This window comes from Balaenoptera musculus, chromosome 8, assembly GCF_009873245.2.
Source record: "Balaenoptera musculus isolate JJ_BM4_2016_0621 chromosome 8, mBalMus1.pri.v3, whole genome shotgun sequence".
NCBI classification, from domain to species: Eukaryota; Metazoa; Chordata; class Mammalia; order Artiodactyla; family Balaenopteridae; genus Balaenoptera; species Balaenoptera musculus.
In genome coordinates, this window is record NC_045792.1 from 29,876,223 (window position 1) to 29,899,541 (window position 23,319).

Here is a 23,319-nt window from a genome sequence, read left to right on the forward strand (position 1 = left end):
TGCTACCCTCCACTTCCACCAGACTGTAAGTTTCTCAAGAATGAATGTGCATAGCACATAATAGGTTTGTTATATAATAAATGTTTGCTGTTATGAATATCAAATAAATTTTATATTGCTATTTAACTGCTTCATGTCTATTAAATATATATTCTCAACATGGGAAAACACCTAAGCATAGATTTACTCATACTTCTGTGGTATCCTTTACACTTCTGGGTACACAGTAGGAGATGAATGTGAGTAAATCACTTCTGTATTCAATAAGAATTCACAGTTTTTGTTAATGATTTAATGTAAAACTGAGCAAATATTTAATTTATATATTAAAGCAAAACAGGAAGAAAAATAAAACAAGACTTCACTCAGTCTTATTTCTGAAAGAATGGCTCAGCAGGGCTGAGCAAGGTTTTGTTTACCAACTTGGTTTCCATAGCTGGGTGAGCTTATGTACTGACCAACAATCTTTCATAACCAGCTGAAACATTGTCTCCTGATGTGTTCTTATTTGTGGCCAGAACATGAAGTTGGCAAAATTATCCAAACTGTTACATGCTAAGCCACTCTAGATACAGCCAAGAATTTCGGTTTTACAAACAGAAATGTGTAACTAGTAAATCTAAGTGGAAATTTTCTTACTTTTAGGCAAATGATTTTTTTTTCTCTGATTAAAAACATGTTTAGCTAGATATTACTTTGGATATCTAAATCACTATAAAACACTGTTCCTGTTTCTGTTTCATCTATAAGAGCATCCAACAGACAAATATCTCCTTTTCTCCAGTTCTGTCTGAGAATAAGTAACTAGTGCAATGTGTTCAAGAGTGTATAAAAATCAATGAAAAGAAATAAATCTTAGATTGAGAACAAAGTTTTAGAGATGTTGTACTTAGGCTTGTGAATTAACAAACTATCCTATTCTTACAGAGTTAAGCCTGAGTGATCACCCTCGGACCAGCTAAATAATGGGAACCCCAAGGGATGTTCTGTTTGCACCCCACTTTCTCTATATCTAGGTCCTGTCTTATTGTCATACTCAGTTCATAAAACTATCTCCTAGCAACTTCATGGCACCCCTCATACTTCAAGGGAAGAAGGGAACTAATATTTTGAGACACTGCTATGTGCTTAGTACTTTAAAAATATTATCTCATTTAATCCTTACAATTCTTGAGGCAGATTTTATAATCCTCAGTTGACATATGGGAAAATTTAGACTCAAAATGTCACACAGATTACAACTCAGTTAACTAGTACTTAATACCAAGATTTTAATTTTCAAGTTTGGTATGCTCATTACTGTCCCAGAATCGACTACCACATAGTAAGTGGTCAGTGAATTTTTGCCGAATGAATGAATGAATTCTGTGGATGACTAATGAATATCACCTTGAATCTCTCAAAACTTTCTTCTTTCCTCCCTTCTTCCCTCCCACTCCCACTCCCTCTCTCTCGCTCTCTTTCTTTCTTCCTCTCTCTCTTTTTCCTGTGGTGAACATTTATTTAAATGGATTTAGGGGTCACCTGACCCATCCTCTTCCATGAGTAGAAGTCACCTCCAAAATATGTTCTCGACACAAAGTCCTCCAGCTCTTGTTGGCCTTTTTCTGGAAAAGAAAGATCATTAATTTGTGAGGCAGTCTGTTTCATTCTTGTGTGGTCCTTATTAGAAAGACTTTCTTTGTACTGAGATAAAATCTGTTTCTAAGTGGAAGGATAGTATGGTATTATGGGAAAAGCATAGGTCTCAGGTCAGAAAATTGGAATTTGGACCCTAACATTTTCACTTTAGGCAAACCCCAACTTCTCTGAACCTGTTTCCTCACCTATAAAATGGTGGTAACAGGTAGTGCCTGCATTGCCTAACTCTCAGGGTCATTATGAGAACCACATTCTGTGGTTCATAGGACATGGGACAGTTCTTTGCAAAGAATGAATCCCAATAAAAAGTTAGTTTTTCCTATTTCACCCTCGGGACTTCATAGAATAATTCTATTCACTGTTAAAGAAAACAATGCCATGTTTCATTACATCTTCCTTTCTTTAAACTAAAGAGCTCCATTTCCTTACACATTTTTAAAGATATAAAATGAATGGGTTTTATATAAAAAACCCTTCTGGTTACCTCCTGCTGAATCCTTACTAATATGTCAAACGCTTCCTTGAAGTGTACCCCAGAACTAGACCCCACACTGCAGAATCATTCTTACCAGCATAGAATGCAGTGTCGTAACAGTCCTTGGCTTGGATATGCTGCTTTGATAATGCAACCTCAAATTACACAAGTATTTTCACCCATTACATTTCTCAGCTAAGCTATGATCAGTTTGTGTTTGACTAAGAGTCAAGTCCTCTTTATATTAGCTGCTGTCAAGTTAGATCTTCCAGGTTCTGTATTCATGTGGTTGTGTTTTTTAACCTAAATGTAGACTGCTACATTTATTTATTTTTATTTAATTCATCATGGTTTCAGCCCATCATTACAGCCATTATAACTTTTTTGACTTCTTATTTTTACCTACCAATATATAGCCACATCTACAAGTTTTATGACATCTGAAAGATGATAAGCAAGTCCTTTCTGGCATTAGCTACATTACTGGGGAAAATGTTGAAGAAGGTAAGCTTGGAAAGAACCTTGTGAGTGTCTTTTCTTCACGTTAAAGATTTCCCTCTAATCTTAGTTACTGAACAGTTTATTGCAGTTATTTGTGATAGAACTGCTTCTCCCTCGTAGACTGTGAGACCACACCTTGGTCTTCTTAGTACACCTAAGGCTTAACATAGTACCTGGCAAATAGAAGCCGCTTTAAGAGTTTATAATTGGAGAATTAACGAGTGAATGAATTAATATATTAAGCAATATGCTTTGGGTAAGTTTATTCAACTAGATATCTACACGTCTAACATAGCCAACATCCAACTTACATTGTCCTTTTTTTATTCATAAAAGTACTAAGAGAGAGTTTGTCAGATATACCCTAAATCAGTAGAAGTCTTTCCTTGATCTACTGATTTAAAAACCCTGTTTTAGAAGGAAACTCGATCTGCTGATAAGAAGATTTTGGTGAACTCATCCATACTTATTTATAGTTAACACCCATTTCTTCTTAAGTATTCACATAGCTTCTGTTCAATTGCTTCCTCCAGAATTTTTCTTCATTATCTCCTTACCTAATTACCATGTGTACATCCCTGTGGGATGTACATCTGTGCAAGTACTTTCTCCTCCATCACCTTCCTCTCCCTTCCCTGCTCCCTATTTTTGCTCCTTTTTCTGCTCAATCTTTTCAAGTTACACAGTTTTTCTTAAATGCATTATTGAGAATAGACTCCTCTTTATCTTCAGTTCTCCTGTTTTTATCCCTCTCCTTTCATATTGGATTCTTCCCTTCTTTAGACTGAAGTTGAATAAAAGTAAATTTATAAGTGTGTTAAATAAAATACTGTGTCTCAAGATTGCATTTCTTAAAACAAATCCAAAAGAAATTTTATCTCTACCTAAACAAAACTAAAATCCCTGCAACCAATACAAGCACATTTAAAAAAAATCTGTTGACAGATGAGTGGGTCAGTGGTCCTCAGATGGAGAGCCTTTTCCTTCTAGAGGAATTACTGCAACTTGGGTGATCAACAAAGATCCAAATAGGAACCATCTGATGTTGTGTGGTGTTTTATAAGGCTAGTTCTATTTCCCCAGAAGACTAAGAATATTCGATTAAGTCATTGTGAATTCTGTCTTACTTACCATCATCATTTAGCTCTTGAGTCACAGTTTAGATTTTGTCATAACGGCAGATTTGGCTTAGGTTGGTTTTCTGGGAGTAGAGTTAAATGAAGCTGTTGATGAGCATTTATGTTTAGCTTGAGGAAATAGCATCTTTTGTGCTGAAAGCATATACACAATCCTCTGCTATTTCTTGTATTTTGATAACAAGTAAAATTTTTCTGGAATGGAAAATATATGTCATTCTCTTAAAGATTTATTGTAATTTTAATCTGAAAGTAATTAGTAGCAGCATTTCCTTATATATATTCATACATTTTACCAATAATTTTTACTGCCAGGTCCAGGGGTACCATTTGGATCCACATGCCAGCTTTTCCAAAAGTTTATCCATGATGATAATATCTTTTATATTTGGGTTATTTTGAATGCTGCTTTTTATTTTTTACTTAAGAAATGTATGAATTTACACTTAGAATATTGGTTTACCCCATTTGGTAGTTTTCATATGACAAGATATAATCTCAGAGCTTTCAATCAGTAGAAAAAATACACGAGTCAGGAAGTCCAGAAAATAATGTAAAGGAAGTCGTAAAATGCAGTCCCATAAGTACTGTCTCAATCAGGAACTAAATTAACATGTGATGTAAGGACTGTGTGGACTTCTAGGGGCACACTGAGGATCTTAGTTAGTACTGACGTGACTACACCTCATGTTAAATACTGTACTTCCTCTAGGCTACCACTGAAGCGTTATTAAATTCATTTATTTATCTATTTTTCTTATTAGACTGTGTGCTCCTTGAGTGCAGGGTCTGTGAAAAGTATTTAGAAGCAGAGTAACTAAAAGTCTAGTTTGAAAACTCCCTCTGACAAACTATGTAATCTAGAAAAATTAATCTTTTGATATCAGTGTAATAAGCTATAGAAGAGGAATAGCACTGTCCTTTTTGTAGTTTTGTAGTTATCATAAAGATAAAATGAAATACTATAGATAAAAGTAAAGTAATTTGAAATGTAAAGAATTTATGCAAAAGGAGGAACCATGAATGAAAACACTTAATATTTGCCTATAAACAAGATTAAAAGGTAAATGGCAAATGGGGCAAAAATATTGGCAATACACAGGCCAGATGAAACACTGTTAATTAAATGAAATACATAAATTGCATTAAATACATAAATGCAAAAATACTATAAATATGGGAAATATTTAAAGTATCATTTACAATAGTACCAACAAATATGAAATGCCTACATAAAAATACAACAAATATATGCTGAAAACTACAAAACACTAATGAAATAGCTAATAAAAAGAAGACCTACATAAATGGAGAGATATACTATGCTCACAGACTGGGAGAAAATTTATTACAATGAACTTTCTCCCCAGATTGAGTTATAGATTCAGTACAATTCCAAATAAAATCTCAGCATTCTCTTTTTGTAGAAATATACAAGTTGATTCAAAAATTTATATGAAAAAATAAAAACACTGAAATAGTCAAAACAATTTTGAAAAAGAAGGTTGAAGAGTTCCTACTACTTGATTTTAAGACTTATTATAAATTGAGAGTAATCAAAGCAATATGGTATTGGGAAAAGTATAAATCCAGAGATAAATGGAGGAATTGAGTCAAGATATAGATCTACATGTGTATAGTCAACTGATATGTTTGTTTGTTTGTTTTTTTACAAAGGTGAGGTGCTAGGGCAATTCAATGGAGAGAAGGCAGTCGTTTTAAACAGATGGTTCTGAAACAATGATCCATTTCTTACACCATACGCATAAAGTGAACTGAAAAGGGATTATAGATCTGAGTATGAAACCTAAAGCCATAAAACTTCTGGAAAAAAAATAGAAGAAAATCCTTGCAACGTTAGGATAGGCAAGTATTTCTTAGATAAGACCCAAAAAGTATGTGTCATAAAAGAAACAATTGATAAGTTTGACTTCATGAAAATTAAAGACGTGTTCTTTGAAAAGCTGCTGTTGAGAGAATGAAAAACCAAGTCACAAACTGGGAAAAAAATTGCAAAACACATATCTGATAAAGAGCTGGCATCTAGAATATGTAAAGACACTCATAACTCAATAATAAGAAAACAAACAGGTTCATTTTTAAAATAAACAAAAGATCTAAACACTTTACAAAAGTAGATGTAGGAATGGCAAATAAACACTGGAAAAAGTTCATCATTATTCTTAGAGAAATTCAAATTAAAACCACAGTGACAAAGGTATAACAATTGTAAATATTTATGCACCCAACATAGGAGCACCTCAATACATAAGGCAAATACTAACAGCCATAAAAGGGGAAATCGACAGCAACACAACCATAGTAGGGGACTTTAACACCCCACGTTCACCAATGGACAGATCATCCAAAATGAAAATAAATAAGGAAACACAAGCTTTAAATGATGCATTAAACAAGATGGACTTAATTGATATTTATAGGACATTCCACCCAAAAACAACAGAATACACATTTTTCTCAAGTGCGCATGGAACATTCTCCAAGATAGATCATATCTTGGGTCACAAATCAAGCCTTGGTAAATTTAAGAAAATTGAAATCGTATCAAGTATCTTTTCCGACCACAACGCTATAAGACTAGATATCAATTACAGGAAAAGATATGTAAAAAATACAAACACATGGAGGCTACACAATATGCTACTTAATAATGAAGTGTTCACTGAAGAAATCAAAGGGGAAATCAAAAAATACCTAGAAATAAATGACAATGGAGACACGACGACCCAAAACCTATGGGATGCAGCAAAAGCAATGCTAAGAGGGAAGTTTATAGCAATACAAGCCTACCTCAAGAAACAGGAAACATCTCGAATAAACAACCTAATCTTGCACCTAAAGCAATTAGAGAAAGAAGAACAAAAAAACCCCAAAGCTAGCAGAAGGAAAGAAATCATAAAGATCAGATCAGAAATAAATGAAAAAGAAATGAAGGAAACAATAGCAAAAATCAATGAAACTAAAAGCTGGTTCTTTGAGAAGATAAACAAAATTGATAAATCATTAGCCAGACTCATCAAGAGAAAAAGGGAGAAGACTCAAATCAATAGAATTAGAAATGAAAAAGGAGAAGTAACCACTGACACTGCAGAAATACAAACGATCATGAGAGATTACTACAAGCAACTCTATGCCAATAAAATGGACAACCTGGAAGAAATGAACAGATTCTTAGAAATGCACAACCTGCCGAGACTGAACCAGGAAGAAATAGAAAATATGAACAGACCAATCACAAGCACTGAAATTGAAACTGTGATTAAAAACCTTCCAACAAACAAAAGCCCAGGACCAGATGGCTTCACAGGTGAATTCTATCAAACATTTGGAGAAGAGCTAACACCTATCCTTCTCAAACTCTTCCAAAATATAGCAGAGGGAGGAACACTCCCAAACTCATTCTACGAGGCCACCATCACCCTGATACCAAAACTAGACAAAGATGTCACAAAGAAAGAAAACTACAGGCCAATATCACTGATGAACAGAGATGCAAAAATCCTCAACAAAATACTAGCAAACAGAATCCAACAACACATTAAAAGGATCATACACCATGATCAAGTGGGGTTTATTCCAGGAATGCAAGGATTCTTCAATATACACAAATCAATCAACGTGCTACATCATATTAACAAACTGAAGGAGAAAAACCATATGATCATCTCAATAGATGCAGAGAAAGCTTTCGACAAAATTCAACACCCATTTATGATAAAAGCCCTGAAGAAAGTAGGCATAGAGGGAACTTTCCTCAACATAATAAAGGCCATATATGACAAACCCACAGCCAACATTGTCCTCAATGGTGAAAAACTGAAACCATTTCCACTAAGATTAGGAACAAGACAAGGTTGCCCACTCTCACCACTCTTATTCAACATAGTTTTGGAAGTGTTAGCCACAGCAATCAGAGAAGAAAAAGAAATAAAAGGAATCCAAATCGGAAAAGAAGAAGTAAAGCTGTCACTGTTTGCAGATGACATGATACTATACATAGAGAATCCTAAAGATGCTACCAGAAAACTACTTGAGCTAATCAATGAATTTGGTAAAGTAGCAGGATACAAAATTAATGCACAGAAATCACTTGCATTCCTATATACTAATGATGAAAAATCTGAAAGTGAAATTAAGAAAACACTCCCGTTTACCATTGCAACAAAAAGAATAAAATATCTAGGAATAAACCTACCTAAGGAGACAAAAGACCTGTATGCAGAAAATTATAGGACACTGATGAAAGAAATTAAAGATGATACAAATAAATGGAGAGATATACCATGTTCTTGGATTGGAAGAATCAACATTGTGAAAATGACTCTACTACCCAAAGCAATCTACAGATTCAATGCAATCCCTATCAAACTACCACTGGCATTTTTCACAGAACTAGAACAAAAAGTTTCCCAATTTGTATGGAAACACAAAAGACCCCGAATAGCCAAAGCAATCTTGAGAACGAAAAATGGAGCTCGAGGAATCAGGCTCCCTGACTTCAGACTATATTACAAAGCTACAGTAATCAAGACAGTTTGGTACTGGCACAAAAACAGAAATATAGATCAATGGAACAGGATAGAAAGCCCAGAGATAAACCCACACACATATGGTCACCTTATCTTTGATAAAGGAGGCAAGCATATACAGTGGAGAAAAGACAGCCTCTTCAATAAGTGGTGCTGGGAAAATTGGACAAGTACATGTAAAAGTATGAAATTAGAACACTCCCTGACACCATACACAAAAATAAACTCAAAATGGATTAAAGACCTAAGTGTAAAGCCAGACACTATCAAACTCTTAGAGGAAAACATAGGCAGAACACTGTATGACATAAATCACAGCAAGATCCTTTTTGACCCAGCTCCTAGAGAAATGGAAATAAAAACACAAATAAACAAATGGGACCTAATGAAACTTAAAAGCTTTTGCACAGCAAAGGAAACCATAAACAAGACCAAAAGACAACCCTCAGAATGGGAGAAAATATTTGCAAATGAAGCAACTGACAAAGGATTGATCTCCAAGATTTACAAGCAGCTCATGCAGCTCAATAACAAAAAAACAAACAACCCAATCCAAAAATGGGCAGAAGATGTAAATAGACATTTCTCCAAAGAAGATATACAGATGGCCAACAGACACATGAAAGAATGCTCAACATCATTAATCATTAGAGAAATGCAAATCAAAACTACAATGAGGTATCATCTCACACCGGTCAGAATGGTCATCATCAAAAAATCTAGAAACAATAAATGCTGGAGAGGGTGTGGAGAAAAGGGAACACTCTTGCACTGTTGGTGGGAATGTAAATTGATACAGCCACTATGGAGAACAGTATGGAGGTTCCTTAAATAACTAAAAATGGAACTACCATACGACCCAGCAATCCCACTACTGGACATATACCCTGAGAAAACCATAATTCAAAAAGAGTCATGTACCAAAATGTTCATTGCAGCTCTATTTACAATAGCCAGGACATGGAAGCAACCTAAGTGTCCCTCATCGGATGAATGGATAAAGAAGATGTGGCACATATATACAAGGGAATATTACTCAGCCATAAAAAGAAATGAAATGGAGGTATTTGTAATGAGGTGGATGGAGTTAGAGTCTGTCATACAGAGTGAAGTAAGTCAGAAAGAGAAAAACAAATACAGTATGCTAACACATATATATGGAATCTAAGGAAAAAAAAAAAAAGGTCATGAAGAACCTAGTGGCAAGATGGGAATAAAGACACAGACCTACTAAAGAATGGACTTGAGGATATGGGGAGGGGGAGGGGTGAGATGTGACAGGGTGAGAGAGTGTCATGGACATATATACACTACCAAAGGTAAAATAGATAGCTAGTGGGAGGCAGCCGCATAGCACAGGGAGATCAGCTCAGTGCTTTGTGACTGCTTGTGGGGGTGGGATGGGAAGGGTGGGAGGGAGGGAGATGCAGGAGGGAGGAGATATGGGAACGTGTGTATATGTGTAGCTGATTCACTTTGTTATAAAGCAGAAACTAACAGACCATTGTGAAGCAATTATACTTCAATAAAGATGTTTAAAAAAAAAAAAAGCAAGGGAAAAACAACTGGTTACATAAAAGCAAATTCCCCTAAGATTCACAGCTGACTTTTCGGCAGAAACTTTATAGACCAGGAGGGAGTGGCACAAGTTATTTGAAGTGATGAACGGAAAAAACCTACAACCAAGAATACACTACTCAGCAAGGATCTTGTTCGGAATTGATAGACAGATCAAAACTCTACAGACAAGCAGAAGCTAAAAGAGTTCAGCTCCACCAAATAAGTTTTACAAGAAATGTTAATGGAACTTCTCTAAGCAAAAAAAAAGGCAACAACTAGAAACATGAAAATTATGACAGGAAAAAGCTCATCGGTAAAGGCAAACATAGAGTAAAAGTAGGAAATCATCCATGCACAAAGCTAGTAGGAAGGTTAAAAGGCAGAAACAGTAAAATCATCTATATCCATAGTAAGCAGTTAAGGGATACACAAAACAATCAGATGAAAAATCTAATCAAAACAGTAATCCTGAGGGGAGGAGAGTACAAATGCAGGATTGTCAAAATGCATTTGAAATTAATAGATCAGTAACTTAAAATAATCATATATGTATGTATTACATATAGCAATATATACATACATATATGTATATATTGCTATATATAAACCTCATGGTAACCACAAACGAAAAATCCATAATAGATACACACAGACAAAAAGAAAACGGAATCCAAACGTAACACTAGAGATAGCCATCAAATCACAGAAGAAAGGAAAAACAACAACAACAACAATCCCACAAAACAACCCCAAAACAATTAACAAAATGGCTGTAAGAACATACATATTGATAATTACTTTAAATGTAATGTGAATTACATTTAAATGTAAATGGACTAAATGCTCCAATCAAAAGACATAAAGTAGCTGAATGTATACAAAACAAGACTCGTATATATGCTGCTTACAAGAGACTACCTTCAGATCTAAAGGCACACTCAGACTGAAAGTGAGGGGATTGAAAAAGTTATTCAATGCGAATGGAAATCAAAAGAAAGCTGGGATAGCAAAACTTATATCAGATAAAATAGACTTTAAAATAAAGACTGTCACAAAAGATAAAGGACATTACATAATGATCAAGTGATCAATCCAAGAAGATATAACAAGATGTAAGCATATATCTACTGAACATAGGAGCACCTAATATGTAAAGCAAATATTAACAGACATAAAGGGAGAAAACAACAGTCACACAATAATAGTAGGGTACTTTAACACCCCACTTACATCAATGGACATATTATCCAGACAGAAAATGAATAAGGAAACACTGACTTTAAACAACACATTAGACCAAAAGGAATTAATAGATGTATATAGAACGTTCCATCCAAAAGCAGCAGAATCCATACTTTTTCAAGTGCACATGAAATATTCTGCAGGATAGATCACATGCTAGGCCACAACACATGTCTCAGTAAATTTAAGATTGAATCATATCAAGCATATTTTCTCACCACAATGCTATGAGACTAGTGATCAACTACAAGAAAAAAATTGCAAAAAATGCAAACAGATGGAGGCTAAACAATATACTACTAAACAACCAATGGATCACTGAAGAAATCAAAAGGAAATAAAAAATAACTGGAGACAAATTAAAACAAAGACAATGATACAAAATCTATAGGATACAGCAAAAGCCGTTCTAAGGGGGCAGTTTATAATGATACAAGCTTACTTCAGGAAACAAGAAAAACCTCAAGTAAACAATCTAATCTTATACCTAAAGGAACTAGAAAAAGAGGAACAAGTAAAACCCAAAGATAGTAGAAAGAAAGAAATGATAAAGATCGGAGCAGAAATAAATGAAATAGAAACTAAAAAAGACAAAAAAAAAAGAAAAAAAAGAGAAAAGATCAATAAAACTAAGAGCTGGCTCTTTGAAAAGATAAATAAAATTGATAAACATTTAGCCAGAATCATCAAGAGAAAAAGAGAGAGGACCTAGATCAATGAAATCAAAAATGACAAAGAAGAAGTTACATCCACTACCACAGAAAATCAAAAGATCATAAGAAACTACTATAAACAACTACATGCCAGTAAAGTTGACAAAACAGAAGAAAAGGACAAATTCCTAGAAATGTACACTCTTCCAAGACTGAACCAGGAAGAAATAGAAAATGTGAACAGACCAATTACTAGTAATGAAATTGAATCATTAATAAATAAACTCCCAACAAACAGAAGTCCAGGACCAGATGGCTTCCCAGGTGAATTCTATCAAACATTTAGATAAGAGTTAACACCTATCCTTCCAAAATATTCCAAAAAAATTGCAGAGGAAGGAATCCTCCTAATCTCATCTGTGAGGCCAGCATCACCCTGATACCAAAACAAGACAAAGATATCACAAAAAAAGAAAATTACAGACCAATAGCACTGATGAACATGGATGCAAAAATCCTCAACAAAGTATTAGAAAACTTAATCCAACAATATATTAAAAGGATCATACACCACAATCAAGTGGGAGTTATCCCAGGGATGCAAGAATTTTTCAATATCCTCAAATCAATCAATGTGATACACCACATTAACAAATTGAAGTATTAAAAACTATATGATCATCTCAATAGATGTAGAAAAAGCTTTTCACAAAATTCAACATCCATTGATGATAAAAACTCTCCAGAAAGTGAGCAAAGAGGAAGCATACCTCAACATAATAAAGGGCATATTTGACAAGCTCACAGCCAACATCATACCCAGTGGCTTCAGGAAAAAGACAAGAATGCCCACTCTTGCCACAACAATCAGACAATAAAAATAAATAAATAAATAAAAGGAATCCAAATTGGAAAGGAAGAAGTAAAACTGTCACTGTTTGCAAATGGCATAATGCTATACATAGAAAATCCTCAATATGCCACCAAAAAACTACTAGAGCTCATTAGTGAATCTGGTAAAGTTGCAGGATACAAAATTAATATACAGAAATCTGTTGCATTTCTATAAATGAACAACAAACTATCAAAAAGAGAATTTAAGGAAACAATCTCATTTTCAATCACATAAGAAAGAATAAAAAACTAGGAATAAACTTACCTGAGGAAATGAAACACCTATCTGAAGTCTATAAGACACTGATGAAGGTAAGTGAAGACAACACAACAGATGGAAAGGTATACCATGTTCATGAATTGGAAGATTAATATTGTTAAAATGACCATACTATCCAAGGCAAAATACAGAGTTAATGCAATCCCTGACAAATTACCAATGGCATATTTTCTCAGAAGAAGAAAAAATAATTTTAAAAACAAGGAAACACAGGGACTTCCCTGGTGGCGCAGTGGTTAAGAGTCTGCCTGCCAATGCAGGCGACACGGGTTCGAGCCCTTGTCCAGGAACATCCCACATGCTGTGGAGCGGCTAAGCCCGTGCACCACAACTACTGAGCCCGTGAGCCACAACTACTGAAGCCGCACGCCTGGAGCCCATGCTCCGCAACAGGAGAAGCCACCACAATGTGAAGCCCACGCACAGCAATGAGGAGTAGCTCCCACTTGCCCCAACTAGAGAAAGCCTGCACGCAGCAACAAAGACCCAACACAGCCATAAATAAATAAATAAATAAATTTATTAAAAAAAAAAAACCACAAGAAAAACAAGGAAACACAAAAGACCCTGAATAGACAAAACAATCTTAAGAAAGAACAGTGCCGAAGGAATCACACTCCCTGAATTCACACTATACTACAAAGCTACAGTAATCAAAACAGTACAGTACTGGCACATCATCAGACACATAGAACAATGGAAGAGAATAGAGAGCCCACAAATAAACACACATACTTATGGTCAATTAATCTGTGACAAAGGAGCCAAGAATATACAATGGAGAAAAGACAGTCTCTTCAATAAATAGTGCTGGGAAAACTGGATAGCTACATGTAAAAGAATGAAATTAGAATATTCTCTAACACCATATACAGAAATAAACTCAGAATGGATTAAAGACCTAAATGTAAGACCTAAACCCTTAAAACTCCTAGAAGAAGACATAGCCAGAACAGCCTTTTACATAAACTGTAGCAATATTTTTTAGATCTGTCTCCTAAAGCAAAGGAAATAAAAACAAAAATAAACAAATGGGACCTAATTAAACTTTAAAGCTTTTGTAAAAAAAAGCAAAGAAAACCATTGACAAAATGAAAAGACAACCTAATGAAGGGGATACAATTCTTGCAGACGATATAATTGATAAGGGGTTAATATCCAAAATATATAAGCAACTCATACAACTCAACAGCAAGAAAAACCAAAGAGCCCATTTAAAAAATGGGCAGAACTGAATAGACATTTTTCCAAATAGGACATGTAGATTGGCCAACAAGCACATTAAAAGATGCTGAACATCATTAATCATCAGATAAATGCAAATTAAAACCACAATGAGATGTCATCTCACATCTCTTTGAATAGCTATCATCAAAAAGAACATAAGTAACAAATGTTGGTGAGGATTTGGAGAAAAGGGAGCTCTGGTACACTGTTAGTGGGAATGTAAATTTGTGCAGCCACTGTGGAAAACATTATAGATATTCCTCAAAAAACTGTAAATAGAACTACCATATGACCCAAGAATTCCACTCCTGGTTATATATCCAAAGAAAATGAAAACAATATTCAAAAAGATACATGCACCCCAATGTGCATAGCAGCATTATTTACAATTGTCAAGATATGGACACATCAACATCTGAATGGGTAAAGAAGATGTGGTATACACACACACATACATACAGTGGAAATTCTACTCAGCCATAAAAAAGAATGAAATTTTGCCATTTGTAACAACATGGATGGACTTAGAAGGTATTATGTTAGGTGAAATAAGTCAGACATAGAAAGACAAATACTGTATGATATCACTTATATGTGGAAAAAATAAAACAAACTAGTGAATATAACAAAAACAAGACAGACTCACAGATATAGAGAACAAACTAGTGGTCGCTAGCAGGGGGAAGGGAGAGGGAGGGGCAAGATAGGGTTAGGGGATTAAGAAATACAAACTGCTATGGATAAAATAAGTAAGCCACAAGGATAAATTTTACAACACAGGGAATATAGCCAATATTTTATAAGTATAAATGGAGTATAACCTTTAAAATTGTGAATCACTATGTTGTACACCTGAAACTTATATAATACTGTACATCAACTATATCTCAATAAAAAAATATACAAAAGACTGTGAATTCAAGTGCCATATCATTTTTACCTATCAAATAAACAAAGATTATGGAAGGAAATAATAATTCATAATTGAGGGTGCAGGGAAATGCCACTCTCACACACTGTTGATGAGAGTATAAACTGATACTTCCTTTTGAAAGGTAATTTAGCAATATATTTTCAAGACCTTAAAGTTTTATAGCCATTTTGACAAGAAATTTCACATCAAATTTTTAAAATATTAAAATAAATATTAAATTAAATAAAAAATATCAAGAATGTTTACCAAGATTTCCTACAAGATTTTTCATCAAATCTAATAATTGGTAGAAATCTAAATGCTCACCAATAGGGCACTGGGTATATAAGTTGTTTATTGATACAGTGGACTACAATTCAGTCATTAAAAATAATGTTTTAGATGGATAGTTATAGGAAGATCTTTATATTTTTAATGTCCTCACTTCCATTTCTGATTTAGATAATTACTTCTCTTTCTTTTTCAGTGTGTTATTAATTTTTACTCCTCCTTCTGCCTTTGCATTCCCCTCCCCCTCCTTCCTCAATCCTTCAATCCTTCCCCTCCCTTCTCTTGTTCTCCTTCTTCTCTCTGTCCTTCACTACTTGTTTTTCTTTCTCTTTCTTTCTCCCTTCTTCCCTCCCTCCATCCCTCCTTTCCTTCCTTCCTCCCTCTTTCCCTTCCTTCCTTCCTTCCTTCCTTCCTTCCTTCCCTCCCCCTGCTCCTCCCCCTTTATTATTTCCATCAGAAGGCAAACATACTGTAGAGTAGCACAGCTTAAAAATATAACACTCTCTTGACAACTCTGCCCCAAGTCCAGCTCTGCCGCAAGTCTCTGCTCTACTATCCAGCAAAAATCCTTGAAAGAGTGATCTATACCAGCTGTCTCCAGTTCCTCTCCTTCAGTTCTCTCTTGAAGCCATTTCAATTACGTTGTCAATGAAGCATCTCTTGTCTAAGTTCCTAACAACCTTCACGTTGCTAAATCCAATGATCACTTCTCTGTCCTCATCTTACTTGGCCTATCAACAGCATTTGACCCAGTTGACTAATCCCCCTTCCTTGAAAGACTTTTTTTTCATTTCACTTCCAGATATTTTTCTCTCTTGGTTTTTGTCCTACCTCATTCATCTCTCCCTCTCAGGTTCCTTTGGTGGTTTCTCTTTATCTTGCTAAACCACTAAACATTTGAATGCTCCATATCTCAGTCCTCTGAACTCTTCTATAGCTCCTTTTCCTCCTTAGTGATCTCCTCCAGCCTCATCACTTTAAACGTCGTTTATACACAGAAGACTCCCGGCTGTATATTTCTAGTTCTGACAACCTCTTTTTTGAACTTCAGGATTCTAAATCCAACTACCTTTTCAACATCTCTATTTGTATGTCTAACATCTCAAACTTAATAAACCCCCAATCTTTCTTCAAACCTCCTCATCCTGCTGTCTTCCCCATTCCAGGAAATGCCAATCCCACCCTTCCAGTTATTCTTGCCAAAAAAACTTAAAGTTGTTCTTGACTCTTTTTTCTCTCTCAGAATCTGCATCTAATCCATTAACAAAACCTGTTTTGTTTTTTTTTTAATTTGGCCTTTTATCAGTTTTTTTTAAAAAATTAATTAATTAATTTATTTATGGCTGTGTTGGGTCTTCGTGTCCGTGCAAAGGCTTTCTCTAGTTGCGGCAAGGGGGGGCTACTCTTCATCGCGGTGCGCGGGCCTCTCACTGTCGCGGCCTCTCTTGTTGCGGAGCACAGGCTGCAGACGCACAGGCTCAGTAGTTGTGGCTCACGGGCCTAGTTGCTCCGCGGCATATGGGATCTTCTCAGACCAGGGCTCGAACCCGTGTGCCCTGCATTGGCAGGCAGATTCTCAACCGCTGCGCCACCAGGGAAGCCCCTGTTTGCTTTTTAAAATACACAGAATATGAACTTTCTCCCCACCTGAACCGCTATCATCCTGATCCCAGTCACCGTCATCTCACATTATTGTAATAGCCTCTTAACTGATTTCCCTGCTTTAGCTTTTGTGTTCTCCACACTGAACCAGAGTGTTCTTTTTGAACCCTTAGTTGATTTAGTTATTCCTTTGTTCAAAATCCTCCAGTTCTTCCTATCTCACTTTGAGTAAATACCAAAGTCCTACAAAGCTCTATACAATCTGTCCTCTGTTAAATCTCTGAGCTCATTTCCTACTACTCTCTGCCTAGCCCACCAGTTCCAGCCACACTAGTGTTCCTATGGTTCCTGGTGTATTGGTGCTTGTTGTTCCTGTGCTGGAGAGCTCTCCTCTCTAACAGCCCTGGCTCATTCCTTCTCCTCCGTCAGGCATTTGCTGCACCCACTCCACTACCACCCCCTTCCTGGACTCTCTATGTTTCTTCCCTGCCCTTTTTCTCTATAGCATTGGTCACCATCTGTCATGCTACATGTTTCACTTATTTGCTTGTCTATTTACTGTCACCCTGACAGAAACTTACACTCCAAGAAAGCAGGAATACCTGCTTTTTTCCCCTTTTTTTACTTCCATATCCACAGTACCTCAAATAATACCTGGCACAAGAAATAAATATTTGTTCAGTGAATGAATAAAAATTACATCCTGATGACATAATCTGTGTGTATTTTCCTGTTGCTTTTAGTGATTTCTGTCCCCTGCTTTTCACCTATTACTTTATTATTTATTATTACTAACACATTTATTCATTGCTCAATTCCACCATTTTACAATTGAAGAAACTGAGGTCTTGGGGGTTAAGGAACTTACCTAGGTTTATGGGAGAATTTGGTGACAAAGCCTCAAGTACAAGTTGGAGCTCTTGACATTCACCTTCCAGGTGGTCTAGGAGAGGTAATCATCATAACAGAGCACAAGCCAGAGAGTGAAGGAGTGATAAACCATTATGTAACTCTTTCTCAAACTGCTTGTCTTCTAACCTCAAAGAGGAAAATCATTTGGGTTTGGCAAGTCAGACTCACTGCTCTGGTTTGATTCCTCACCCTCTGTCTTCTTTCTGTGTCAGAAGTGATGTGTTTTTTCTAGCCGCAAGTAACAGACCCATCTTTATATTTCTCAACAGAACATGAAACCACTTCATGCTCTGCTAGTTCTCGGGAACATTTAGGCAATGCTGGGCTGTTAGATCCCGGGTCATTTGGGGTCATGGAACTGCCAAGTTGGAAGGGAACAAGAGGCTCATCCAAGCCAGCCTCATTTAATAGCTGAGGAGCCAGCCTCATTTTATAGCTGAGGAACCTGAAGCCCAGGATTAGGGTGTGGGGAGACAAGATGACACAGGTCTCCTCACTTTATGACCAATATGGTTTCCACATGTTAAGCTTCCCACCAGTGACCATTTTTGTGCTTTTTTTCTTCTTAAATAATGACTAAATTTCTTTTCTAACTAGAAACTTAATTTTTAATCACCTATTGCAGGTTATCTAAGAATTTGTTATCTAGGAAAACGGGTTTGTTTCCTCTGAGGTATTACTCCTATGGTCAGGTCTTAATTAGTCCAGAATGAATGATGTGCTTTAAGGGTTTTGGGGTTTCCTGTGCCCTGTTCCTCAGACCCTCACATAAAGGAGGGCTGTCCCCACTGCCAAGGGAGAGGTGCAGGTACGATATGCTGTGGGGCCTCAGTGAACCCTTCCCCTGTGGTCATCATCAACAGAGATACCATATGACCAATATAGTCAGAGAAAGATAAATATATCACTTATATGTGGAATCTAAAAAAAGGGTACAAATGAACATATCTACAAAGCAGAAACAGGGTCACAGATGTAGAAAACAAACTTATGGTTACCAGGAAGTAAGTGGGGGAGAGGGACAAATTGGGAGATTGGGATTGACATATACACACTACTATATATAAAATAGATAACTAATAAGGACCTACTGTATAGCACAGGGAACTCTACTCAGTACTCTGTAATGGCCTATATGGGAAAGGAATCTAAAGAGCGGATATATATATATATATATATATATATATATATATATATATATATATATATATATATAACTGATTCACTTTGCTGTACAGCAGAAACTAACACAACACTGTAAATCAACTATACTCTAATAAAATATTTTTAAAAAACTAAAAAATTAGGGACAAAAGCAAAAAGAAAATAAAGAATACTAAGGTTTGGGAAATCATGTAAAGTTTCCTGGAGTCACTTAACTAGAGATTAGCTGAGCCCATAATGTACTATATTTATGTTTTGATATTGTATAAGTTTTTTTCCTTGAAGGTTGAAAAAATTGTCACTTTTACATTTGCTTACTTTTTATATACTGATCACTAATTTATCCCAGAACTGTCTGGCAGAACTCTGAAATGGTTCTCAAACAAGCACAGCAGGTAATTTATTAGGGGCATATGTTTTCTTGGAGACATCCCTCTTGGAGTTTCTCCCTTGGCCTGCTCTGGCTTACTATGCAGCCATCATCCTGGGACCTCCCTTTCTCCTGCTCTAGGTTTGGTACCCTTTTTCCTGGTTCCCATGTCATATTTATGCTTGGTTGTTCATACCCTTCTATTCTGGAACATTTCCCTGTATTACTTCTTTGATAATTTTTTACTTTCCATTTTTTTCCCCCTGAAACTTCTATTATTTAGTTAGATTTCTTGGATTAATCCTATAATTTTCTTATCTTTATGATGTTCTTTTTTTTTGTTCTAATTCTTAGGAAATGTCCTCAAATATTCTCTCTCAATACTTCTATTGATTTTTTATTTTATTTTATTTTATTTATTTATTTTATTTATTTATTTTTATTTTTTTATTTTTTTTAACTTCTATTGATTTATAAATGTATACTTTAGCATAATTTTATCTCCTAGGTTTTTTTCTGAGTGCTCCTTTTTCCCCCCCTTAACATCCACTCCTGTTTTGTGAAGGCAATAATAACTACTTCTACATTTCTGAGGGTTTTAATATTTTCATTATACATTTTTTTCAAGTTTTCTTCTGTATGGCCTCTGTTTCCTCAATTTTCTTTTTCTTGTTTGTAAGTTTTGGTACCTAACTTTCATACTAGACCCTTCCCTTAAGTATTGGGAAATTCTTGTCTCATTAATTTTTAAGAGTGTGGCATTCCCACAGCTAGTATCATACTTAATGGTGAAAAGCTGGAAGTATTTCCTCTAAGATCAGGAGCAAGACAAGGATGCTCACTCTCACCACCTTTATTCAACACAGTATTGGAAATCCTAACCACAGTAATTGGATAAGAAAAATAAATAAAAAGAATCTAAATTGGAAAGGAAGAAGTAAAACTGTCATTGTTTGCAGATGACATGATAGTATACATAGAAAATCTTAAATATGCTACCAAAAAACGAATAGAACTAATAAATAAATTCACTAAACTTGCAGGATACAAAATCAATATACAGAAACCTGTTGTCTTTCTATACATGAATAACAAACTATCAGAAAGAGAAATTAAGAAAACAATCCCATATACAATTGCAACAAAAAGAATAAAGTACATAGGAGTAAATTGTACTCTGAAAACTATAAGACACTGATGAAAGAAACTGAAGATGACACAAACAAATGGAAAGATATACTGTGGCCATGAATTGGAAGGATTAATATTGTTAAAATGAACATACTACCTAAGGCAGTCTACAGATTTAATACATGCCAGGAGCATTTTTCACAGAACTAGAATAAATAATTTTAAAATTTGTATGGAAACACAAGAGACTAAAAATAGCCAAAGCAATCTTGGGAAAGAAAAATGGAGCTAGAGGTATCACAGCCTCTGATTTCAAACTATACTACAAAGCTATAGTAATCAAAAGAGTATAGTACTGGCACAAAACCCAGACACATAGATCAATGGAACAAAATAGAAAGCTCAGAAATAAACTCATGCTTATATGGTCAATTAATCTATGACAAAGGAGGCAAGAATATACAATGGGGAAAACAGAGCCTCTTAAATAAATAGTGTTGGGAAAACTGGACAACTACTTGCAAAAAGATCAAACTGCACTACTTTCTCACACCATATACATAAATAAACTCAAAACAGATTAAAGACTTAAATTTAAGACCTGAAACCATAAAACTCCTAGAAGAAAACATAGAATACACTCTTTGACATCTGTATTAGCAATATTTTTTTTGCATCTGTTGTCCTCAGGATGGGAAACAAAAGCAAAAATAAACAAATGGAGCTACATCAAACTAAAAAGCTTTGTACAGCAAAGGAAACTATCAGCAAAATGAAAAAGCCTACTGAATGGGAGAAGATATTTGCAAACAGTACATTTGATAAGGGGTTAATATCCAAAACATACAAAGAACTCATACAACTCAACATCAAAAAACCCCCAAACAACCCATTTTAAAAATGGGCAGAGAACCTGAAAAGACATTTTTCCAAAGAAGATATACAGATGGCCTACAGACACATGTAAAGATGCTCAACATCACTAATCATCAGGGAAATGTAAATCAAAACCACAATGAGACCATCTCACACCTGTTATTATGGCTATTATCCAACAAGACAATAAATAACAGGTGTTGACAAGGATATGGAGAAAAGGGGACCCTTGTGTGCTGTTTGTGGGAATGTAAATTGGTGCAGCCACTATGGAAAACAGTATGGAGGTTCCTCAAGAAATTAAAAATAGAACAACCATATGATCCAGCAATTTCACTTCTGGGTATTTATTTGAAGAAAACAAAAACACAAATTCAGAAAGATGAACACTAATGATCATTGAAGTATTATTTACAATAGACAAGATGTGGAAACAACCTTAGTGTCCATCCACAGAGGAGTGGATAAAGAGATATGGTAATATATATACAGTGGAATATTAGCCATAAAAATGAAATTTTGCCATTTTGACAGCATGGATGAATCTAGAGGATGTTATGCTAAGTGAAATAAGTCAGAGAAATGCAAATACTGAATAATTTCACTTATATATGGAATCTAAAAACAAACAAAAAAATGAAAACAGACTCATACATACAGAGAACAAATGGGTGGTTTCCAGAAGGGTGGGAGTTGGGAGTAAAATGGGTGAAGAAGATTAAGAGGTACAAACTTCCAGGTATAAAATAAATAAGATACTGGAATGTAATATACAGCATAAAGAATATGGTCAATAATATTGTAATAAATTTGTGTGGATACAGATGGTTACTAGACTTATCATGGTGATAATTTCATAACGTATGCGAATGTCAAATCACTATGCAGTACACTTGAAACTAACAATATTGTATGTGAACTAAATAAAATAAATCAATAAAAAAACAAAAAAATAAAATCCTGTTCCCCTTAGGGAAGGAAATTTAAAAAAATAAATTGAATCATAAAAAAAAAAAGAGTGAGGCACTAAGAAACTGATTGGAAGCTCTATGTGTAAACAGGGTTGGTTTGGGGACTGCAGGATGCTGACCTAGATACATTTTTTTTTTTTTTTTTTGGTATCTGCCTCCTCCTGCCCATCAAATACTAGTATCTGTAGGCATTTTCTCTTGACTGCCTTGAGGGTATAAGCCTGATTGCCAGGTTTCTTAGAATTGAGGGTGATGGTGGGAAGTAGGGTGGATGCAGGAGCCTATATAGTTCACTGTTCAGAATATAGATTTTTATTTAATCTCTCTGTTTTTAGCAAAATATTAATGACAGGGCAGGCTCTACCCACAGAGATTGTAGTTTAATTGGTCTAGGGTTCTTAATATTTAAAAGCTCATAAGTTGACTCTAACCCACAGTTCGGTAGGATGGAAACTTCATTGTGGTAAAGTAGCTATGACAGAAGGATGAGAGGCAGAAAAGACGAGTACTTACCTGTATCAGGGGAGGCTTCAGAGAAAAAGCCACCTTCGAACTGGGTTCACTTGGTGAATTTAGAATTTGAAGCCCTATTTTGTGTGTGTGTGGGCGGGGGCGCGGGGAGGTGGTGTTGCCGTCACGGGTAGATAAGTTGATTTGTTGCACCAGTTCTGCTGGAGGAACACCAAGAATGTGGACAGATTCTGGTTCTCCAGCTTCCGCACAAGTCATCGGAATGGGCTGTCACTGTTTTGTAATTCCCCAAATTGCGCCTTATGGTCTATTGATATGTTGAACGTTATGCCTTAATCTGATTGGCAATATATTTACAAATCATCTTCTGGAAAGGTTTCTGTAGAAAACATATCCCATTGACTGCAGCTTTCACTCTTCTCAGTTCCCAGTGGCACTTCCTTATCTTATCCTGGTTTG

General features: G+C 35.4%; 1 long non-coding RNA gene across 1 annotated transcript; it reads right to left on the reverse strand.

The window, feature by feature from the left end:
- Positions 1–1,465: 1,465 nt before the first annotated feature.
- LOC118899789 lies at positions 1,466–22,971 on the reverse strand. The gene is made up of 3 exons (XR_005020991.1): positions 22,903–22,971; positions 3,749–3,818; positions 1,466–1,607 (listed from the first exon to the last, which is right to left on the reverse strand). It is a non-coding gene; the product is annotated as an uncharacterized LOC118899789 (long non-coding RNA).
- Between the last annotated feature and the right edge of the window lie 348 nt (positions 22,972–23,319).